The 9,739-nt window shown below is 43.5% G+C and overlaps 1 protein-coding gene across 4 annotated transcripts in view; it reads right to left on the bottom strand.

Moving 5' to 3' along the window:
- The window catches only part of shisa7b (shisa family member 7), a 36,889-nt gene extending 27,361 nt beyond the window's left edge, over positions 1 to 9,528 (bottom strand). For 2 of the 4 annotated variants that reach the window (XM_031876486.1, XM_031876491.1), the window contains exon 1: positions 9,108 to 9,528. The gene's annotated coding sequence lies outside the window, so the exon portion shown is untranslated. The other 2 variants (XM_031876488.1, XM_031876490.1) reach the window with 2 other exon arrangements.
- Between the last annotated feature and the right edge of the window lie 211 nt (positions 9,529 to 9,739).

Raw genomic sequence — 9,739 nt, 5'->3', positions numbered from 1 at the left:
ACACACACACATATGCTGTATATATACACACACTGTAAATAGAGATACTGTATATTCGTGTTGCATAAGAAACGGTTGGCGTTCTCTAAACATTAAGGATTTAAATAGTCAGGTTTTAGCAAAGATGCTGCTACAAGACTTTTTTCTCCATTTTTTGGGATTCAACGTTCACCGTGGAGGAATAAAAGAAGAAGAAAAAGGCGAGTAGTTGATACACAAATGATCATTTTGAGGGTGAAGTATTCCTCTGAACTACTCATCACTTCCTGTATGTGCTTCAATGCTATGCCTTTAGCAGCGGTAGATAAAGATGACATTTTCTGCGCTATTTTGAAACATACTGTGGAGAGACGTTGACTGGATTACTTCTACCAGCTTTCGAGGTAACGAGTGCATTCGTTCAATAAAGAGAGAAAGATAATCCAACATGTGCACACAAATACACCTTTGAGTCCAATCATGTCTTAAACGTGCTGCTGTTTATCCGAGACGTTCCGAGCACATTTTTCTTCCTCAGTCTGATGTTATCTCTAAACAGGAAGTCTGTGACAGTTTAATTGGCTGTTTTTTTGTTTTCATACTGATGGGGAACACTAAAGATAACACTGTCATGCAGGAAGTCCAAGTAATGTGATTTTAATTGAATTAGGACCGCGTGTTATTAAAGGATATTCAAACTAAATACGATACTGGAAATACTGTTTACGCCTCCTGACCAAACATTTCTTATGCAATTCCAAAACATCACCAGATGATAGATGGATCCGTTAATCCCAAAGTTGTTGCATCACTTCCTGTTTTCTCCGGTCTCCGTGCTGCTCTGCCTTCCTGCCAACAGGAGCTGCCAAAATACTGTGGTATACTCCAGCATGTGGTATACTCCAGCATGTGGTATACTCCAGCATGTGGTATACTCCAGCATGTGGTATACTCCAGCATGTGGTCTACTCCAGCATGTGGTCTACTCCAGCATGTGGTCTACTCCAGCATGTGGCAGACTCCAATACTTTTGTACCTTTACTTAAGTAACATTTTGAATGCAGGACTTGTAACACAGTATTCTTAYTCCGTGGTATTAGATCGGAGTACTTCTCCCACTACTGTGCTCCAGCAAATGAACTTGAGGTGATATAAGGCTGCAGGTGTGAGCAGTGATTTGTGGGACGGTCCGCTGACGGCACGCTCTGCATATGTTGATCTGATCTAATTCATACAAACCAAAAGAGAATCCACTTCAAAAACAGTTATTTTTAGGCACCGTGTGTTACAATCCCTGAAAGCATGAGTAATGCTTCCCTGAGTGATTCAAACGCACGGAGACGTGATGCCATATTGTGCTTCATATACGAAGAACCTCTCCGCCTATAGTTCAGGAGCACATATGGAGCAGAGAACCTCCGGCTTACAGAGTGACTGTAGACACACAAACCTCCCTGTGGTACAACAAACACGCACTATTGTGTTCATTCATCAACTCGTGTTAGTGATGCTGGAAACAGCACATTTAGAGCTGGGATGTCACAAGAACCGATACTCGGGGACCAAGTCAATGCCGCTTTACGCCAACAGGAGTTGCACTGAGTTCTGTTCAAGCTCTATTCAGCTAAAATTAGTACTGGACGAAAGGTAAATTAAAACGTTATCATAATGTGTTAGAATCGTATTAATCCAGTTGTTTGAAGGAGATGTTTTCACAGCAATATAAAATAGATAACAGAGGGAATTATGAGCCGTTTAACTTGCTAACGTTAGCTTTAAGTGATTAATGTTCTGCTTTTAACTCGGTATCACATTTGTATCTAGAACTGTGGAATTTAAAACTTCTGACCTCGTCTACAGAATTTATTAACTCTAGGTGATGGTATAGTGATAACATTATCATATCATGTTTACTATCATGTTTACAAAGCTATGTTGTCCATTTATTAATATTGTGCATATTGTGATTAAGAAATAACAAAATAAGCTTTTAAAGTTGTTTTCTATTCATGTGAATACTGAAACGGGTCGCCAACGAGCAACATTCAGTGTTTTCAGCTGCTCAAACTATTTGACTCTTTTCTGTTTTAAATCATTCTAAATTTTATGTATTTGGACTTTATTCTGTTGGTCAGAAGAAGAATAAAGAATTCAAAATAGAGTAACTGACGGGTTATTCAATAATGAAAAATGTGTTACTTGCGGCTCTAAGAGAAATTGATTAGTTTATGCATTATTATGTATATGTTCCATTTGGTGTGATGTATTGATACAGAATAAATATTAGTATTGATTCCGACCACATAGCAGCTGTATACTGTACATACTGTACTGCCCGACCTCCCCTTGCAGAGTTAGTGCAGCAGATCTTCCTCTTCTTTAACCCCATTCTCAACCCTCGCCTCCTTCCTCTCATCTCCCTCCCTCTCTGAAGCATGCTGGGAAATGTGCCAGTGCATAAGGGCATGCAAGCAGCAGCAGCAGCAGCAGCAGCAGCGGCAGCGTGGCTCTGCTTTCTAATGTGGACTGAGGCGAAGCTGCTGTGAACTCCGCCCATAAAGGTCAATGCACTGCCCTTGGTCCTGACACAGTGATGCATGTGGTGGTGGAATAATAAAAAAATAAAAAATAAAAAAAAAAAAAAAAAAAAAAAAACTGGTTTCAAAATAAAAATCCATTAATGCAGCCTAGTTTTCGGAGGATCCTGTGGAGCGAGCAGTATTCGAGAAGTCCCGAGCTTCCATTAACTCATCAGAACGACGCCACATAATGTCCCAACGATTTGTTTCTGCCGGAGTCATCTGGTGTTCGGTGGGCTGAAGTGTCGCTGCAGAGCTCTAAACATATCACGCCTCAACGAATACACACAAGGAAAGCTAACGGTGTTTGATGAACTCTGGTAATGCCTCATATTTAAACAACACTCAGGTTTAAGGCAAAATTAAAAACAACAATAAAACAACTATCCGATTTCTGAGTGACATGCAAGTAAAAGTTCTCAAAGTTCAGCAAGAACGAGCGACGTGAGAAAGGAACGATATCGAATCACAATTGTTGATATAAAAACAAATGATAGAAAATCCTCACATTTCATCAATTGTAAATCTTTGCCAGTTTTTTCCTGATAAATGACTTCAGCAAATAATCAGTTTCTCTTTTTAAAACATTAAAAAAAACAGGAAAAATGAGGCTCAACACAAAATCAAAGACGCTGAAGTGACTTCATCAAAATGTCTTCTTTCGTCTTTCTGACCAACAATCCAAAAGTTCAGATTTCTATAATGCGTTAAATCCTTTTTGGCATCTTTTCTTAAAAACTCAGTTCGTTGATTATCGCAATAATTGCAGATTAAATTCCTGCCGATAAACACATGAACCACTTAAGATACGATTTGGTGCAGAAGCCACGTTTCTGTAGCAAATCAATAGGTTTACTACACTTCACACGTACAGAAATGTTTAGTCTTCAAACCTTTTTTTATTCAACAAAGAGGCAAAAGTCCTCAAACACTCCTGTTGTATAAATACAAGCAGCTGCACATATTTGCTTGATGAATTTCTTAAAATGAACCACTCAAAGCGCTTTAACACTACATGCCATTCACACCCATTCATTCACTGAGTCCATCAGGACCAACTCACTCATTGGTTCCCATTCACACAGAAGGACACATGGACAATGGGCCAGCGGAGCCGGGGATCAAACCGCCGACCCTCCGATTGAAGGACGACCCGCTCTTTCGCTGAGCCAGTCGGCCGATTAATCGACCAATAAAACTACATTTTCTGTACGGCAACAAGAGAAATTACAACAATGAAATACAATGTTTTGATTATTGCACTGTACGGATAAACTGTTCTGCATGAATCTAATGAAAATCTAATTAGATGTTTTAATGACTGCAGCATTAAAACGCATTCAAGCTCATTTATTAGAACCCTCGTATGCCACGGAAAAAACAAAAACGTTGAATATTTAGTCGTTACATCACGGTAAAGATTGTTCTACTCCCTTCATGAAACCTGCAGCATTTGAACTCCAGCAACCTGCGACAGGTGTGAGCTTCCAGTCCGTCTCACTGGTACAGTGAGTTCATCCACAGCTGCTCTGTGTTCCAGGAGCTCCGGTCCGACTGGCCTACTTCTACAGTCTCTCTCTGCACAACATGCTCCAACACACCAGGAAGCCATTATCTAACATCGAGGGACGTGCTTCCAGTATTTACGGTGGTGTGAGGTTCAACCCCCGAGAGCACCTGCGCTCAAAGGTTTCACTTTTTTATTACCCACAAAGTATCAGGGTCATTATGTAATCCAGGCTGCATGATGTTTGATCCGGTCACAACAGAACGCCTCTGTTATGTAATAACAGGGTTCATTTACATCACTTCTGGATTCAGAATTTTACTATTAAACGGTACCACAGTATTGAGTAAATTGCAGTTTTAAAAACGTGATACTGATTATTTACCTTTCTTACTCACAGACATCACTCTAAACACAGACGAACACCAACACTAGAGACAGATTTTAAAATAAACAAAGTCAATGCAGCAGAGGCAGAGATATCCAGACTTTCAATCCCTGGATCCCAATTTACATTTCCCATGATGCAACGGCTGTTAAATGCTTCCTGTCTGGTAAATACTCATGTTTTCTAAACTTGATACTTTAAGTTCGCAGTGTTTTTCCTGCATGTAGACGTATTCATTCCTCCAGCTTTCAACAAAACTCTGTCGGGTGTCTTCATGAAAAACACTATCTTCCTCTTTGTCTGACATTTGTAACAGACAAAGAGGAAGATAAGAGCCGTCTGTTGTTGTCAGGACCCAGACGGTGACCTCCAGTTCTGGCGAGCGAAGCTGATGCTTCATGTCTTAAAGCTGCATTCTCTCTAGTGTCCACCAGGGGGCGACTCCTCTGGTTGGATAGAAGTCTATGAGAAAATGACTCTACTTCTCTCTTGATTTATTACCTCAGTAAACATTGTAAACATGAGTTAAAGACCTTAGCTTTTTATTACATTTAGATCTCCAATCTGGGTACTCTGCTTTGATTGCTGGTTCCTTATCCGACACTCAAAAACCAAACAAATCGTTATCGGAGAAGAGGCCCCCGTAAAGCTTTTAGTGCGTATTCAGCCATTTTAAAAACAATAGGTGTGCCTTTACTTGCGCGCTAAAGAGCTAACGAGCTAACGATGCGGTTGCGGGAGTCTTGGTCAGTCCTGGGTGACGGCCAGTTCCTCACAAACAAATGTGAATTCTGCCTTAAAACTGGAGTACTCCCGTCTGTCCTCGATCGTGCGGAGACAAAAGCACAAAGTAACACTGCGATCAAGTCAAATTCAGCAGATGAACCAAACAGCAAATAATAACAATGTCTCGCATTAAGTAACTGCGATCAGCAAAGGCGTAATCGATATACTGAACGTGTGATATGTAAAGGTTATTGATCGCATCACCCACTCTGTTTATTGCACCATATGCTTCTCATCATAACTGTGAAGCAGAGAGTGAATGACAGACTGTGAGTGACGACGCGAGACATCACACGGATGTGTTTGCTGCTCGTCGGCCTGCGAAACCGCTCTGAATATTTCTTTCAAAAAAAAAGAAAAAAAAAGAAAAAGATTATAAACTGTATAATTAGTCAATGTGATCCGGGCGATAATTATTCCCCTCCCGTGGAAACGGTGGTGTAGTTTGTTTCTTGGTGACAGTTTCAGGAGGCGTGAATTAAACATAATGTTTGGCTGTTATGCGTGTGCAGTAGTGGGGTGTTGTCCCATCTGTTGAAGGAGGTTAATATGACGGATGGGGGGGGGGGGGGCTGCACCACCCTCACAGCCAATGGGAAGGTGTCAGTCCGGCGAGGAGCATTTTTCAGCCTCTCATCGCGCCCTCCAAGGCCCGAGAGCGATGAGTAACCAGCTCGGTAAATACTTTGGGTTTGAACAGCGGGGCGCTGGTGACACTGCCAAAAACGCAGAGTCAACAAAAAAACGATCGCTTTACCGGGAAAAGACAAAGAGGTCGTGGGAAGATACCAGATGAAGCCAGAACAGGAAGACAATTGCGGAAGCTGCACTGTGTGGGGTGAGCTTTGGATTAAATAAACTATTACAAAATGCAGCAATAATATGAGATTGGAAAAGTTATTAAATCTCAACAGAGACAAAGCGACCTGAATGATGGGATAGTGATTAAACTCACTTCCTTTCCTATATATTCTTCACAATAAAAGTCCCCCATTAGTTTGTTATTTAAAAGCTTTTTATTCTGAAGCAGCAAAATCTGAAAATGTTGGGTTTCTAGGACTCCAAAGAGACCAAAACCCCAAAGTGAGCCGGGTCACCTCGGCATGTGGTCTGGCCGACCGGATCCCGATGCGTTGCCACGATCCGGATCTCTTAGTGGAACGGACTCGACGGTTAACGCGTTCCGTCTTTGAATAAAGCATGTGATCGACTCTAAATAGCTTCCAGTTCAGCCATGCAGGCTCCGAATTGTGCTCCAGTATAAACGGTCCCAGCTGACCTGGGAGCAGCCAACATCGAGGCCAACCGGGTCACCGTTCACACTTTTAATTAGAAAAAACATCTGTGGCAATTAGACAAAAGGGCATTTACAGTTAGCAGAATAACTGTCGGTGCACACGTCAGTGTGTGTGTGTGTGTGTGTGTGTGTGTGTGTGTGTGTGTGTGTGTGTGTGGGGGGGGGAGAGGTGGTTCCAGGAAGAGGAGTCACTACAGTACAAATACCATTGTTTGTTCCTGAAGGTTGAATGTGTGCCGTCAGCCGTTTGTACCCACACCCCCGGTGATGATGCGAAAATCCCTCTACATCCGGGGGAAGTGTGTGTGTGTGTGTGTGTGTGTGTGTGTGGGGGGGGGTTCAGTCAAGGCCGTTTGTCTACGTACGCGGCCGATTTCCAGCTCCTTCTCTGAGGCGCACTGGAAAGCCTGACCGCTACCTATCGGATTAATCACCGCCGACTCATAAACCAACCGTGATGGATGGTGAAGAGCCGCAGACGACCCGCCTCCTCCAGCACACCGGAGCCCCCCGGAAGCAGAGAAGTCAAATCATCGCACAGCAAAGAGACGGCAACTTGAACTGAGGTATCACCTGAAAACACACCCGAGTGTGAGGATACTCTGCTGAGGTTTCACAGAACAACCCTCTTACATCATCTATCTGTGTGATGTGCAATGCGTTTGTCATCAACTTGGTGCCGATACTTTTCCCCCGTCCGCTTCAGTCAGTGGTTCCCCTGTGCTGTCCCAGAATGCCTTTCAACAGCCCCCTCCCGAGAGAGTGGGCGTGAACGTGTTGATTTTACTCTCAAAAAAAAAAAAAAAACGCAGAGATGCAAACAGCCTGAAAGTGCGATCCCTGAGCTGTGGGGCATCTGTATTCACAGCGGGGTCTCTCTCTCTCTCTCTCTCTGAGCGAGAGAGCGAGAGAGAGACTCTCGGTAGAAGCTTTTGCTCCGTGATTTTGAGGAACCGATCACAGAGAGCTCACATCTATAGTCGAGGATTTGTTTGATCAATCAGAAGAAATCAATCTCCAACAACCTTAACAAACGTCATTAGTGTTAATTGGTTTCAGCCTCTCATATGTGAAAATTAAGTTTTTGACAGACTAACAAAGCGATTTAAAATCATTTGTCCTGATTTTTCAGACATCTTATAGACTAAAACAACTTACACATTCATCACAAACACAATTACAAGATGAACCAATAATGAAAATAATCATTACTTGCATCTGCACTCCGTTTAATCTTAATATCTTTGAGTTGTGGACTGTTAGTCGGACATCACCCAGGACTCTTTCCACAGATTTGAAGTGTTTTTTCGACTGCATTTGAAACTGAATTAATCACTTTGCTGCGAGTAAAGCAACACATAAGAATTTCATAATGTGTCCGAAAGGGTCGATTCCACCTGTGTTAATGATGGAGGATGTGAAGCACTTCTCTAACGTAGCCTCACTTTAGCAACACCGGTGTGGCAGCAGGTGTAGGTGAGCAGCACCTCCAAAAAACCCTGGCTACAAAAAAAAACACATCCTCAACCACACATGGCCCTGCAACCTATGCACCGTGATATCATCCACAGACACGCACCTACACACACCCACACTCATGCACAAACACAGTAAGTTAGGCTAACCTGAGCACCTGTGAGCCCTGCTAGGCAGCAGTGCAGGGGGGGGGGGGGGGGGGGGGGGGGCAGTTAGTTTGCAGTGTTTCTCTGCATTAGCATGATACATTAGCATTCATGAGGCAATTATGCTCACACCGGAGCCAGTCATGGCACCCATGTGTGTGCGAGCTGTCTTTTACTTCATGACTTCTTTGTAGCAACACACACACACACACACACAAACACACACACACACACACACACAGTGAAGCTGCTAGGTGGCTGCATGTATGGACGCTGCTGCATTCAGGGCTCCATAGTGAGCCACAAAATGGGAGGGTTTTGTTGCATTATGGCGAGGCGTTACTGTACTGCTCGTTATGCATAGCAGCAGATGAGACAACAAGCCTCATGATGAAACCTGTTCGTCTTTAAACACACTGCTGCAGCACCACACCGACCAAACGGCAGCAAAAAATTCAAAATAGAAATACCCGTTTTGTGTTTTACGCAGGGGCTCCACAGAGAGGATGCTGATCCTATAGATGCGGCACCCGTCACCGTGCTGCCCCCCCCATCCTTTTGGTGTCGAAACCCGAGAAGAAATAATAGTGCCTCGTATGACTTTGACTAAATGTTTCCCCCCCTTAATAAATCAATGGAGGCGCAACAATAAAGCGCAAACGTTGCAGTGCCACACATGCGCCCTAGCTGCTGCAAATGTGGCATCAATGACGCCTTTAAGTTAACATCACCCGTCAGGTACAACAACAACAAAAAGAGCATTGAGGATGTGATGATGTTAATACGACACTCTCAGACCCCCCTCCTCCCTTTTTTTCTCCTCCTAAACAAATGTGACATCTTTAGAAGTTACGCACGGTTAAAAGGTGTGATATCACTCCAATTCACAACATGCGGTGCTCACCAAGGTTGGGGTTTTGGGGGTTTTATCTTTATTTTATTTTTTTACCTGCTTTCCTCTTCGCCGTCTTCGCTATCGTGATTCCCGGATTGAGAAGGAGAACGTGTCACCTACATGTCTCATTGTAAATCCCAGGTCTGGAAAAAGGGGAATTGATCAGCCGCAGTGAAAAGCCTCGCTCGTCGTCCCCCTCCAGTACAATACAAAAAACAACAACACAAAGAAAAGCGTATAAAACCGTTTAGAGGACGCGTTTAAAAAATATTTTTACAGTCGCGTTATTTCAGTTTTTATCGTTGCGGTGCAGAGTGTGTGATGCTCCAAACGCTCCACGTACGCGGCTGATGTTGCTCCCTCCGCCTCTCCGACACACACTGCTCCTCACACGGGGTCCGCCGTGCTCCGTGGCCGAGGCATCGATTGGGCAAATACGGCACCAGCCAACTGCTTTGCATTCCTCAAGTACTGAGGAGGAAATGATCGACCAATCACGGAGCGGGGAGAGTTTGCAATCGGGTCCGTTCTGATTGGCTGGATCCGCGTTCGAAAACCCGAAGTGGTGAGTTCCCGGTACCACGCGCGCACCTGTTACTGGTTGACAGTTAATTGTAAATATTAATGCGCAGACCGTTAGTGCGGCTAAATATTAATGCGCAGACCGTTAGTCCTGCCACCGTTAA

Source organism: Anarrhichthys ocellatus, unplaced genomic scaffold (genome assembly GCF_004355925.1).
Source record: "Anarrhichthys ocellatus isolate YVR2014 unplaced genomic scaffold, GSC_Weel_1.0 scaffold110, whole genome shotgun sequence".
Classification (NCBI taxonomy): Eukaryota; Metazoa; Chordata; class Actinopteri; order Perciformes; family Anarhichadidae; genus Anarrhichthys; species Anarrhichthys ocellatus.
Note: the sequence above shows the minus strand (reverse complement) of the source record. Positions and strands in the feature narration are given on the sequence as shown.